The sequence below is a fragment of the Scyliorhinus canicula genome, chromosome 17 (assembly GCF_902713615.1).
Source record: "Scyliorhinus canicula chromosome 17, sScyCan1.1, whole genome shotgun sequence".
NCBI classification, from domain to species: Eukaryota; Metazoa; Chordata; class Chondrichthyes; order Carcharhiniformes; family Scyliorhinidae; genus Scyliorhinus; species Scyliorhinus canicula.
In genome coordinates, this window is record NC_052162.1 from 84268395 (window position 1) to 84283225 (window position 14831).

Below are 14831 nucleotides of genomic sequence, written 5' to 3' on the forward strand. Positions count from 1 at the left end.
CAGCAAATGTGACACCACTGTTTAAAAACGGAGGTAGGCAGAAAGCGCGTAATTATAGGCCAGTTAGCTTAACTTCGGTAGTAGGGAAGATGCTGGAATCTATCAACAAGGAAGAAATAGTGAGGCATCTGGATGGAAATTGTCCCATTGGGCAGACGCAGCATGGATTCATAAAGGGCAGGTCGTGCCTAACAAATTAGTGGAATTTTTTGAGGACATTACCAGTGCAGTAGATAACGGGGAGCCAATGGATGTGGTATATCTGGATTTCCAGAAAGCTTTTGACAAGGTGCCACACAAAAGATTGCTGCATAAGATAAAGATGCATGGCATTAAGGGTAAAGTAGTAGCATGGATAGAGGATTGGTTAATTAACAGAAAGCAAAGAGTGGGGATTAATGGGTGTTTCTCTGGTTGGCAATCAGTAGCTAGTGGTGTCCCTCAGGGATCCGTGTTGGGCCCACAATTGTTCACAATTTACATAGATGATTTGGAATTGGGGACCAAGTGCAATGTGTCCAGGTTTGCAGACAACACTAAGATGAGTGGTGAAGCAAAAAGGGCAGAGGATACCGGAAGTCTGCAGAGTGATTTGGATAGGTTAAATGAATGGGCTCGGGTCTGCCAGATGGAGTACAATGTTGACAAATGTGAGGTTATCCATTTTGGTAGAAATAATAGCAAAAGGGATTATTATTTGAATGATAAAATATTAAAACATGCCGCTGTGCAGAGAGACCTGGGTGTGCTAGTGCATGAGTCACAAAAAGTTGGTTACTCCTGCTCCTAGTTCTTATGTTCTTATGTTCTAATTCCTCAGGCTCCACCCTCTGATTGGTCACATCCAATCAGGGGCTGCCACATCACTTTTTGGGTGGGCACTCAGTGGCCAATCCTGGGAGGGCTCCAGACAGGAGCTTGGTGCCATTCAGTCTGGAATATGATGTGATGGACCTGATGGTCTCATTGTTACTTTAATCGCCTAGAATGGCCCATTTGCAAGTGTGAAGTCCTGCATATGTCTGAGTGATTGTTTGCAAATCCATAAGCTGCAGCTTGTCTGTGTCCCAAAGCTGATCACATTTCCCATCATTCTTTGCGGGCAGCCATTTTAGATGGCGGGAATTCCATTTGCTCTTTGTTGGAGATTGCTGTGAGCAGATTTGTGGCTGAATTTGTTGACACAGCACTAGTTATTGCCCTTTCAAAAGCAATCCATTTGACATGACGTGGTGCTTCAAAAAGGCAAGGGGGTAAAAATTGGTTATGGCTCATTTGCCTGTGGGGCATTTTGCTAGTGCTATTGGGGAGAGTTTAAGGCAACTTGGCATGGGTGTGGGAACCAGGAGGTAATATCAGAGAGGAATACCAAGGTGTATAGAATAGTGGGAGCGATAGATAGCACGGGAATAGGAAATAGTAAGCTATTACTTGGAGTCAGAGTAAGAGAGAAGGTTGCAATGCCTAAATCAGGATTGCTGTGCATGCATGTGAATGCATGGGGTGTGGTAAATATGATTGGTGAGTTCCAGGCGCAGATTGCCATGTGGGAATATTATGTGGTGGCTGTTACGAGCCCCTGAGGGCCAGGGACTATGTGCTATAAGATTCCTCCCCTTTTTTACTACAGGGTCTGAACTCCCCTGGCATTTGGAGGTGGGCTTTCACTTTAAAAAGCCTCTCAGTATAAAACCCCCCGACCTGGGGGCAGGTTGGGGAAGGTGGTGCTTCGGGGAGAGGAGTTGCTGCTTTTGTCATTATTGTTTATATCGTAATTAACCTTTGTTCATTCCTACCCTACCGTGCGTTCTTGCGTCTCTTCCGGTTGGATTCTACACTGGCGACGAGAGTGAAGTGGATCTGCCGCAGCCATCGTGCATTACACTGCCAACCTTCTTCGTCCAGACCCAGCGAGGCTTCCACTCTGACCAAAGAGATGCCGCACATCCGAAAGCTTGAACAGTTCGATCCTGGTACCGGTGCTGGGTCCAGTGCCTTGAGCGGGTACGGTATTTTTGTCGGTCTAACGCAATTGTTGGGATAAACTCCAAACCGTTATCCTACTGACCCCAGTCAGGGGAACATAAGAACATAAGAAGTAGGAGCTGGAGTACGCCACCTGACTGATCTTTTTGTGGATACAGCACCACCTATCCACCCGCTGACTCCTTAATTTCTCTACTGTTCAAAAATCTAACCACCTTTGCCTTAAAAACATCCAATGGGATCGCCCCAGCTGATTCATTGGACAAGGAATTCCACAACCCTTTGGGTGAAGTAATTCCTCCTCACCTTAGTCCTCAATCTGCTCCCCCTTATTTTGAGACTATGCCCCCCGAGTTCTAGTTTCACCCACCAGTGGAAACAATCTCTCTGCTTCAATCTGAACTATTCCCTTCATAATTTTGAATGTTTCTATCAGATTTCTTTCACATTCTTCTAAATTCCAATGAGTATAGACCTGATTTACTCAGTCTCTCTTCATAAGCCAATCCTCTCAACTCTGGAATCAACCTAGTGAATCTCCTCTGTAGCTCCTCCAGTGCCAGTACATCCTCTCTACAGTAAGGAGACCAAAACTGTACACCATATTCCAGGTGTGGCCTCACCAGCACCCTATACAGCTGCAGCATAACCTCCCTATTTTTAAACTACATGAACCCATGCTGCATCTGCCCAATGGGACAATTTTTATCCAGATGTCTCGCTATTTCTTCCTTGATGATAGATTCTAGCATTTTCCCCACTATAATAAATAATAACCTTTATTGTCACAAGTAGGCTTACATTAACACTGCAATGACGTTACTGTGAAAAGCCCCTCATCGCCACATTCCAGCATTTGTTTGGGTGCACAAAGGGAGAATTCAGAATGTCTAAATTACCTAACAGCATGCCTTTTGGGACTTGTGGGAGGAAACCGGAGCACCCGGAGGAAGCACATGCAGACACGGGGAGAACGTGCAGACTCCACACAGACAGTGATCCAAGCCGGGAATCGAACTTTGGCTCCTTGAGCTGTGAAGCAACAATGCTACCCATTGTGCTAGAAGTTAAGCTCGCCGGCCTATAGTTACCCGCCTTCTTTTTTAAACAGTGGCGTCACATTTGTGTTTTCCAATCTGCCGGAACCGCCAGAGTCCAGCGAATTTTGGTAAATTACCATGAGCGCATTTGCTATTTCTCCCGTCACCAGTTTTAGTATCCTGGGACGCGTTCCATCAGGCCAGGAGACTTGTCTACCTTTAGTCCCATTAGCTTACCCAACACTACATCCTTAGTGATAATGATCATTTAAAGGTCTTCACCTGCCATAGCCTCTTTGCCAACAATTATTGGCATGTTATTTGCGTTTTTCACTGTGAAGACCTGTTCAATGCCTCAGCCATTTCCTCATTTTCCATTATTAAATCCCCCTTCTCATCCTCTAAAAGATCAATGTTTACCTTAGCCACTCTGTTTTGTTCTATATGTTTGTGGAAAAGTTTGCTTTTACATTCTTAGCTAGTTTACTCTCATAATCTATGTTACTTTTCTTTATAACTTTTTTCATGGCTTTCTGTTGACATTTTAAGATTTTCCAATCCTACATTTTCTCACTAATCTTTGCCACTATGTATACCTTTTCTTTCAATTTGATTCGTTTCCCGCATTGGTAACCCTGGTTGAGACACATCTGAACGCGCAGCCCCAAATAATGGTCCAGCAGCTCCATTTCCACATGGCCTCACAGACCCAAGGGAGATCCAATGCCGACTTTTTGGCGCGCTTGAGGGCGCTCGCACCTTATGCGTTGTCTGAATCACTGCAAGACTGTTTCATCTGTGGACTCCGAGACCCCGATGCCCAGAGGAAACTCCTCACAGAAGCCCATTTAACCCTCCAATGGCCAGTAGACATCGTCATTTCCTGAGAGAGTGCGAAGCGCAAGGTCCAAGAGCTGCAGGCCCTGCGGTCCTGAACCTTGGTCGCCAGAGCGACCACCGGCCAGTCGCCAATAAACCTGAGAGACAAGAGCTTCCGCAAAGCAGGACCAACTGTGGCAACCAAGACCGCCACCATGATGCACCCGGGAGCAACCGAGGCAACGCCTAAGATGGTGGTCTCAGGCAGCGGGCTGGGCGCCGCGACCATGGCCGGGTCACCAGATGGGCCGTGAAAGCACCATTTCTCACCAACACCTGGGTGTTACTGCACCCCTTCCAAGCATATTATGTCGAGGACCAGGAGGACGCAAACCAGCATTGCATTGTTTTATGAGCCCCCCCCCATGGTCGCGTCCATCCGAATTGCATTAAATGGACACCGGAGCAGCGATCTTGGTAATCAGCCGTCAGCCGTTCACCATGATCTGGGCCGGCCTCCAGACCTTGGACCTTCGGAACACGGATGCCCGGTTGGCTACATACAGATGTGAGGCCTTGGCCATTGAGGGTGCCACCCATGTTACCGTGACATATGGGGGTCAGTTGGCATGTTTGGTGGAGGACCCAGCCGATTGGACCACGACTGGCTGCGCATTTAAAATTGGATTGGCAATACCCCTTTGCCTTATGATGCAGATGGGCTGGACACGTCCAAGGTCTCTTGGGTGGAAGACACTGGGCTACGCTCCTTCTAATCCCCTTCCCTTCAGGTGCATGGGGACCCCGAGGCTCCATCATGGAATAGAGGGGAAGCTGGGGTGACATCCAGAAGCCTCACCATCCTCTGGAGCTGGCACTTGTGTATTCGCACTGGTACCTGCATCATGAGGTTGAAGCCCTGAACCATGGAGCTATCCCCTCAGCCATGGAGGTCATGAGCCAAACCATGGAACGGACATCTCCCACCATGAACTGCACATCCCCACAGTGTTGGCCTTGTTGCGTCAAACTGACGGCATCTTCTTCTCGGGCAGAAGACGATGGACCTCTTCCATTTGGACTGGCAGTCCAAGGAGGGATGCTGTCATTCCTTCCAGATGCTTGCAACTCTGCCTTCTTAGCTCCAGCAGCTCTGCGACAAGCACACCCATGGGCACTTCATTAGCATGCGGCTCAGCAGAGTCCTGGGCTCTGGCATCCCTCCGAGTGCAGGATTCCTGGGATGACCCTGCCTTTCCCTGTTGTGTATAATCAAGTGTGAGGTTCTCACCAGAGAGTGAGCCAAAAGCCTGCCGATTGGTTAATCCTGCTGAGGTGTGAGTATCTGCGATCGTGGGGGGGTGCGGGTGACAGCCTCTTCATTGCTGGTCTCTGAAATGTCTGCCTCAGAGTTGCTTGGTCCGTGATGTCCAGGGGCTGTGAAGATGGTCTGAGCTGGTTGACTGATTAACGTGCAAAGGAAGGGAGTCGTGAATACTGCCCAGTCCATCACACAAACCTGCCTCCCATCCATTGACACCATCTACACCTCCCGCTGTCTGGGGAAAGCGGGCAGCATGATCAAGGATCCCTCCCACCCGGCTTACTCACTCTTCCAACTTCTTCCATCGGGCAGGACATTCAGAAGTCTGAGAACACGCACAAACAGACTCAAAAACAGCTTCTTCTCCACTGTCACCAGACTCCTAAATGACCCTCTTATTGACTGACCTCATTAACACTACACCCTGTATGCTTCACCCGATGCAAATGCTTATGTAGTTACATTGTATATCTTGTGTTGCCCTAATATGGATTTTCTTGAATTTTGTTTAATTCCCTTTTCTTCCCATGTACTGAATGATCTGTTGAGCTGCTTGCAGAAAAATACTTTTCACTGTACCTCGGTACACGTGACAATAAATCCAATCCAATCCAGATGGCGTTAGTGCCAGACAGGGGATCTTTGACAGGCGAAAGGTCACTCATGTGAGGCTTGCCCCATGACTGGATCTGTTGAGCGTTCTCACTTGTCCCTTGAGCCCCCACCTCACCCTCTGCACAGGAGTGGTCCTGCTCCTTGCCAGCAAGTTCAAAGGCTCATTCCTCAAATAGGGTTAGGGTCTTGAGCTCTGGCATCACTACGGCCAGTCGCGCTCATGTTTGTTGCGCTTGACCTCACCCAAAAGTGAGACAGATGGGAAGAGTGTAGGCGGGAGTTATGCCACGACAGGTGGAGATGAAGTGTGCCATGCTTGGGAGAGGAATGGGAGTGGGCATGTGAAGGGGACCGGAGCTGTTGAGGGAATATAGTGGGGTGGATGTGGGGGCGGTACGTGACAAGTGCTGTGGCCCCATGAGGTGGGTGAGAGTGAGATCACTGCGGAGGTGTGATGGGCATTTGTAAGGATGCTGAGGGACACATGAATAGGTGGGCTTACCTTGGCTGCACGAAGAAGGTCATTCATCTTCTTACGACACAGCGGCCGTCTTTTGGGGTGAGCTGATGCTGACAGTCGTGGCCGCAGCCTCCCAGCCGGGGTTGGTCGATTTGCTGAATGGACATGTGCTTGATCGTGGGTAGAGGGTTTCCTGCTTCTGCTCGATCCCCTCCTGATGTTTGGTGAAGGCTCCCTCTGTAAAACATGGCGCACTCTTTCTGGCAGACATTCCCCTGACTGGACTTGGAATGATTCATGTAGAGGAAAAATATTTTGTTAAAGAGGCTGAACATACGGTGGATTTTCCCGCCGGTGACACCAACGGGATTCTCCACGGTTTTCCCGCTGGGACGGACACTTTGAAAAATATGGTAAGGTTCTGCCCGACTTTTCAGAACTACCAGACATTTCAAAGTGTTTTATAGCCAATGTTGCAACACAGAAATACAGGAGAATGCGCAAATCAAATGACTCACATGACACCAAGCGAGTTTGTAAAATGAGGAAGTTACCTCCTGCCATGCTGAGCAATGATGTGTAAGATCACAAAGCGTTTAATTTGACTTGTATGCATGCTGTGTCTGTTTGCTTGAGACAGGGCCTTTCACGGGCTATATGGTTTAATATCAGCTCATGCTGTTTGCTGCCAGAACAGTTTCATGGAATGTCACAGCACAGGAGGAGGCCATTCAGCCCAGCATGTGCATGCTAGCTCTCTGCAAGGGCAATTCACCTGTCTTTTCCCAGTAGCCCCTCAAGGTTTCCTCTTTTGATAATCATCCAAATCTCTTGAAAGCCAAGATTGAATCTACTTCCACCACGCTCTCAGGCAATGCATTTCAGATGCTAATAACTCCCTACTTAAAGAATTCTGAAAGTTGCTGTTACTTCTTTTGCCAGTCATCTTAATTCAACGTCCTCTGGTTCTGGAACTTTCTGCCGGAAGGAACACTTCTCTTCATTTTCTCCGTCCAGATCCCAAATGATTTTGAACAGCTCTATCAAATGTCCTCATAACTTTCTCTTCTCCAAGGAGAACAGTCCCAACTACTCCAATCCATCGATGTAACTGAAGTTCCTCATCCCTAGAACTATTCTCGTGAATCTTTTCTGCACTCTCTCTATTGACTTCACATCCTTCCTTAAGTGTGGAGCCCAGAACTGGGTGTAATATTTAACAATAACAATAATCTTTATTGTCTCAAGTAGGCTTACATTAACACTGCAATGAAGTTACTGTGAAAAGCCTCGAGTCGCCACACTCCGGCGCCTGTCCGGATACACAGAGGGAGAATTCAAAATGTCCAAATTACCTCACAGCACGTCTTTTGGGACTTGTAGGAGGAAACCGGAGCACCCGGAGGAAACCCACGCAGACACGGGAAGAAAGTGCAGACTCCCCACAGAGAGTGACCCAAACGGGAATCGAACCTGGGACCCTGGAGTTGTGAAGCAACAGTGCTGCCCATGCTGTATTTCAGTACGAGTGTAACTTCCTTGCTCTTGGTTCCTATTTTTAAAATTTTTCCAATTAAGGGGCAATTAATCGTGGCCAATTCACCTGCCCTGCACATCTTTTGGTTGTGGGAGTGAGACCCACTCAGATACAGGGAGAATGTGCAAACTCCACATGTACAGTGACCCAGGGCCGGGATTGAATTTAGGTCCTCGGTTCCGTGAGGCAGCCGTGCTAACCATTGTTTTACCGTGCCGACCAGTTGCAATGATTTATGCACATATACACCCAAATCTATCTGCTCCTGCACCACTTTTAGAATTGGACGCTTCATTTTTATTGCCCCTCCATGATATGGCTACCAACTTTCATCACTTCATGTTTCTCTGCATTGAATTTCATCTGCCACTTGTCCGCCCATTCCCCCATTTTGTCTCTGTTCTTTTGAAGTTCTACCCTAACTTCTTCGCATTTCACAATGCTTCCAAGTTTCGCATCATCTGCAAATTCTGAAATCATGCCCAGCACACCAATGCCTAGATCATTAATATATATGAGGAAAAGCAAGGTTCACAACAGCAACTCTTGGGGAACTCCATAACAAATCTTCCTCCAGTCTGAAAACATCCATTAGCCACTACTCTCTGTTTCCTGTCAAGCAGCCAGTTTTGTATCCACATTGCTAGTGTCCCTTTTATTCCATCAGCAATAACTTTGTTCACAAATCTGTTATATGGCACTGGATCCAATGCCTTTTGGAAGTCCATGTACGCATTACCTTCATAAAGCCTCCCTGTAAACTCTTCAAAAACCCCCGCAACATGATTTGCCAAACTCGCATTTTTCCAATGGCGATGAGAGATGTATAGTGTGTGTACGCGTGTTTGCGTGCACGCATGCCTCAGGGGCAGTAATATCACTTTGTTCCTGGTCCAGGCTCACGCTCCTGATCCAGTGCAGAGAGTGATGGGAAAGGAGGAGGACCTCTTCTTTAACCTGCTCCAGGGCTTGGCTAAACTTCACAACATGTGGGAGACCGAGGGGGTCATCTGACCTGGCCATCTGCACCTCTGCTGCAGCCACATTCACAGCCTGGTGTCCCTGGAGAGATAGTATGTGGTGTCCACTGGAACCCTTGAGGCCTTCCGTGTTTGATTGGACCTGTAGGGACTGGGGTGCATAATCAACCCCTTAATCACATTTTAGTTTGATGTTGTAATTTTCATTTGTGATTTGTTTTTTGTTTAAGGTAGTATCCCTCTAAGGGTCTGTTCCTTTAATCTGTCCTTCAATTTATTTGGTTTAATCTAATTGCTTATTTGTGTTGACCCAAAAGATGTGGAAGCATAGCTGAGGGGAGGCAGTGGTGTAGCGGCATTTCTGCATAAGAATATAGTGCAATTCTTTAGAATCTGTCAACATGTGATTAGACCCGCACCTTTAATACTCAAAACAGTGTTTGAAGAACCATTCAGTCAGGTATTGGTAGATTGCATAGGATCATTGCCTAAAATAAAGGCAGGGCATCAATTCATTTTTACGGTCATGGATATGACTGCCCGACTTCCGGAAGCTATACCTTTAAGAACAATTACAGCTAAGGTAATAGTGGAAAAGTTGACACAGTTTTTCACATGTTACAGACTTAGAAGTACAACCTGACCAGGGTTCTAACTTGATGTAAAATTTTACAGATGGAGACTCCATACTTTCCGACACCGGAATGCTTCACCTTCATCCATCAGGTTCCTTTGGAGGAGCGTGTACGAGGGCCAAAGGGACCCAAAACCATTTCCTCCATTTTTTTTATTTTATTTTTTTATAAATTTAGATTACCCAATTATTTTTTCCAATTAAGGGGCAATTTAGCATGGCCAATCCACCTACTCTGCACATTGTTGGGTTGTGGGGGCGAAACCCACGCACACACGGGGAGAATGTGCAAACTCCACACAGACAGTGACTCAGAGCTGGGATCGAACCTGGGACCTCAGCGCCGTGAGGCAGTTGTGCTAACCACTAGGCCACCGTGCTGCCCCCATTTCCTCCATTTTAATCAGCAGCAAACAAGGAAAGAGAAAATGGTGGGTCACTCAGGTCGGCCGGCGTGGGTCGTGAAAGTCGGCCGGCGTATGTCCCGAAGGTCGGTCGGGTAGGGTCCCGAAGGTCGGCCGGGTTGGGTCCCGAAGGTTGGTCGGTTGGTAAAAATGGGACCCTGGAAAAAAAGTTTGAAGAACACTGCAATAAACAAAGCTAAATTTATACAAACCATAATCCGCTTGCATTAATAGCAAAGGTTAAAATCCGGAATGCAAGATTACTCTGTTGAGGTTGTTATAGCGACAGCTCAATATTAAATTGAACACATCTCCGGAAAGGATAATGTGACAGCAGATTCTTTGTCGCAGGTTTAAGGGCTGACTTGTTCCCAATGTAGGAACTGGGAAGGGAACTTATATAATGACAATGGATGAATGGATATATTTTTGTGATTTATGACTTGCACACCTCATAAAAAAACATCTGTTCCCTGATGTCTCATTCCTTTTAGGGAGGCAGGTATGTAAGGGTCCTGTTGATTCCCTTATTTCACATTTCTTTTACTTTGTGTTTATCATTTTGATCCATGGATATTTAATGGTAGAATCTGCTAAAACAGCACACATGGATCAGCCAGGTAGAAAACAAAGATTCAATTTATTCACAATATTACACTCTCTACACCCCAAAAGGCCTCTTCCCCGATCTGTACCCAGGCCGGGGTTTTTATACTAGAGAGCTGGGTTCACAGGTAAAGGGGGAAACCCCGCGCCCCCCCATTATTGAGAGAACTCGTATTCAGAGGAGGTCATCCGGAATCTAATTGTCCTTATCTTGTGGCCTCCCTGAGGGTTATAACATCCCTGCCCCCACCCCAGGTTCGGAGATGCGCCCATGTCTGTGATCTGGACTACTGGCTCTTTAAGCATCCAAGCCAGGAATGGCTATCGAGGACCGTTGGCATGTCATTTATTTTACTCGGAGTAACTTTATCGGAGTGACTACAACACTAACTATAGGGCGCGATTGTTATGGGCCAGGGTTTAGAGAACCCCAAAGTGTATCATGGAGTTCACCTGACCCACAATTTTTAATAGATTGTGGTATGGGGAGCACACAGTCCACTCTACAGGTGTGGTACAGCAGAAATGGAAAAGTATTTTTTAAAGCAAAACAATGTTTATTCTATGAACTCAAGTCAACCTTTTTAAAACATACAGTGAACATCTTGGCAACCATTAATTTAAATACAACCCCCAAAGAATACAGCACTAAGTAATAATTTGAGTTTTCCTTTTAACATCCATAAGACTTAAAACACCTTTTACCAGAAGCACATTAGGTTTACATTCACTACTGAGAACATTTATAATTCTGAATTCACCAAATGATCAAGCGATAGTCTTTTCATGGCAGAGAGATCAACAGTACACCTGTCTGGCTTCAACTCCAACACTGAAAACGAAACTAAAACACACCATGCAGCAAACAGCCTAAAACAAAAATAAAAAGCTGACAGACAGCCCAGCTCCACCCACACTCTGACATCACTGATAAACATCCATTTCTTAAAGGTACATTTCATAAGCACCCATTTATTAAAGGTACTCTCACATGACAGCGATCTACTGGTTTTATTCCACTGGAACTGGAGCGCGATGTGGCCAGTAAATCCCAGGAGATGCCTCCCCCAGGATTCCTGCCAGCCACTATGCCTTGTGAGATCTAAACAGATCCTGCAGAATACGGCCTTTTGCCAATTCGTTGGCCACCAGCCAACCAATCAAACCAAATCCATCTGATCTCTAGGGCACCAAAATGCCTGAGCTTTCCTGTTCAGAAGCGAAACCTCCATAGCACAGTGTAACATTTTGCAACTTTTGAGTTTCTGACTCCCATGGCGGAGGTGGCAAGCCATTGCCTGCTGCTGGGGTCTTCCAGCCCAGCCCCAGCAAAGTCAATGGCCTTTTGCATGGCTCGCCGGCCCTGCCACCGGGGACCTCACTGTAGGGGTGTTGACATTGGCGGGACCGGGAGATCCCGCTGGCGGGAAGGGCCGGAACATCCCGCCCTTAGTCTCTGTAAGGGAAACGTCCGCCCTGCGATTCTGCTTACATGATTGCGTTGTAGTGTAAGTCTTACACCATAAGGTGGTGCTGTCTGAACTTTTATTCAACCGTATTGTTCTAGATTGAAGGAGATTAGTGTGGTACAGCTGAAGTCAAAAACATTGGCGAATACTATGGTTTACAGCATTTTTACAGCAATTGCAGCATTTGGAGAATGTGAACTGAAAGCAGCCATCATACTGCAGGCTCGCAGCTCTGGAGTGTGAAGCGTGGTAAATCTGAGCTATGCAGAGTGCTCTGAATGATTTCTGTCTTCCAAAAAACTGCAGTCTGAACACATGTACACAGGCACAGAACTGGACATCTCCAGCTCCTACATCTTAATATCAGAGGAAGTGACATACGGCAGCATTCACTTTCCTCTACGGTTGATGAGACTTATTATGAAGTCACAAAGCACCACAAGATGCAGGATAACACCAGAGAACTTTTCAAATCCTCAGATTCACACTGTGCGAGGATTATTGAAGCCGAATGTGAAACCCTAGTTAAATTAGACACCCTCCAGCCACTGGGATATTGAGGGTATTAAAAGCCAGTTTATGGTCGAATTTATGATTGAATGGGGCACCGTAAGTAGCAACAGGCTCTTTCCAGTGATTGTAGGGTCTACAATGAGGGGAGATAGATGTAAAGTTAAATGTAAGAGATGTAAAACAGGGATTGGGAGAAATAGGTTTTGATATAGAGGGCAGTGAAACTGGAATGTATGAGCTCACGCAAAGGACAATATTAACATTTAATAATTGAATGGAGAGGTGACTGAAGGAAAATGGAAACACAGATATGGGAATGGGGCAGGTTCATGGGTTTGGAATAACTGTTAATATGCTGGATAAATGCCAAAATTAATTCATCCGTTTCTATGGTGTGATTTCTGTGTAATTCAATGAATCAACATGAAATGAAATGAAAATCGCTTATTGTCACGAGTAGGCTTCAAATGAAGTTACTGTGAAAAGCCCCTAGTCGCCACATTCCGGCACCTGTTCGGAGAGGCTGTTACGGGAATCGAACTGTGCTGCTGGCTTGCCTTGGTCTGCTTTCAAAGCCAGCGATTTAGCCCTGTGACATGCAGGTTCCATGAGAGGTTTAAATTGAATAATTTTAATATTTCTGACCAGAAATGGACCAGAAATTGCATTGAATGAAAAATAGGTTCCTTTCACTTCTACCTCATTACAAACCAGTTCTGTATGCCTGATGTGATCTTTCAACCCCAAAACCCTCATGTCATAGTCATAGAAGTCATAGAATCCCTACAATGCAGAAGGAGGCCATTTGACTTTGATGGAGCACTCGACCCATGTCCACTCCTCCGTCTACCCCGCCCTATCCCCGTAACCTCATAACCTAACCTGCACACCCCTGGGCATTAAGAGGTACTTTAGCAGATATGCCCCCCCCCTCCCCCCCCAACACAGCCCAGTTCCAGGAGGCAATTTCTGAGAGTGGGTATAGTGACTAAATAAATGACCAATATGCTAGACTGGTGGGAATAGGAAGCAAAGTGCACCCCATCCACGAGGTGTATGTGACTGCAGAAGATTACTAATATAGGGTGAAACTATAATATCAGTGGGAATTAATGGCAAAACTGAGATTCTGAAATCAAATTGAACCCCCCCGCCCACTCAAAACAAAGTATTTTCACAGGTAAAGGGGCATTATTAATAATAAAAGACCACTCAAAAGTGCATGACATTTTTAATTAAATAAAAACATTTTGCTATATTATTCAGTAAATACCAATTGATGATAAGTTAATTCATTTTTCAAAATTGAAACCAGATTGACGAATTTGTCCAGTAAAAAATGCAGCTGTTTTATTACCGTTAATCGTATTTATCCACCCCCTCCACCACTTCACACACACAAATATTGAAGACTTTAGTTCTGTTGAAAATCTACACCCCACGACTCCTGCCAAACAGCCTTGCGAATCCCAGAAGTAAAGTTGAAGAAAGCTTCAAGTTAACGAAAGAAATGCGAAGGGAGCAGTCTCGAGGCACAGTGGGCTAGAAAGAAGATCTGTGGAGGCAGCTGAAGGTTGGTGACCCCTTCCTACGGGTCTTTGGAGCAGTGTCGTTCAGTTTGGCAGAGCCAAAGATCTGAAAGTGTGCTTGAAGGTGAATGTAGAGCCTGCGTGCAGATGAGGAGGGTGCACCAATGGGGCGATAAGGATGGCAAGGATAGGTTGACTGCCCTTGGTTGTGCCAATGCGGCAGGTGTGCACACAAACGTAAATGGGTTGAACTTGGGGAAAGCAATGCTCCTGGAGCTTCAAGGGTATTCGGACATTTCCCCTTCACTATTATGCCAATAAGAGAGCCCGCATAACCAGGGAGATGTGTTCTGATTGGTTTCACAAACACTTTGTACCTGAGGCAGTTCACATTTTCGGTTTTCTGGACCTTAACTGTAAAATTATGCTTGACCTGGACAATTGTTAAGCACCTCGCCGTGCCAAACTCTTGGGGGGGGGGGATTTACCGTGCAACCCGCCGTGAAACAGGTGGCCAGTGGTGAGATGCTCTGGCCCCGCCATTGTCAGCGGGGTTTCCCGTTGAATGGACTCCTTGGGCTCAGAAACCCACAGTAGGGGTGCATCGTCGGCAGTACCGGAAGATCCCACCGACATGGATGGCCGGAAACCCCCCTACCTCCCAGCAGAGAACATCGACACTCAAAACCCTCCTGCAAGCAGAATCGATGTTGCCACAAAGGTAACTTAGTACAGGTGCCCTGCATTTATTATTCAGTGATACATCTCACTTTTCTAGTCATTTTATTGATGTTAAACTGTAGCTAGTCTAGACTTTAGGCTATCGCAACGTATGTAGGTAATCCTATATGTTGTATCGGAAAACCTAAATTATCTGAAATCCAAAGCAGGATTGGGCCTGAGGATTTTGGATAA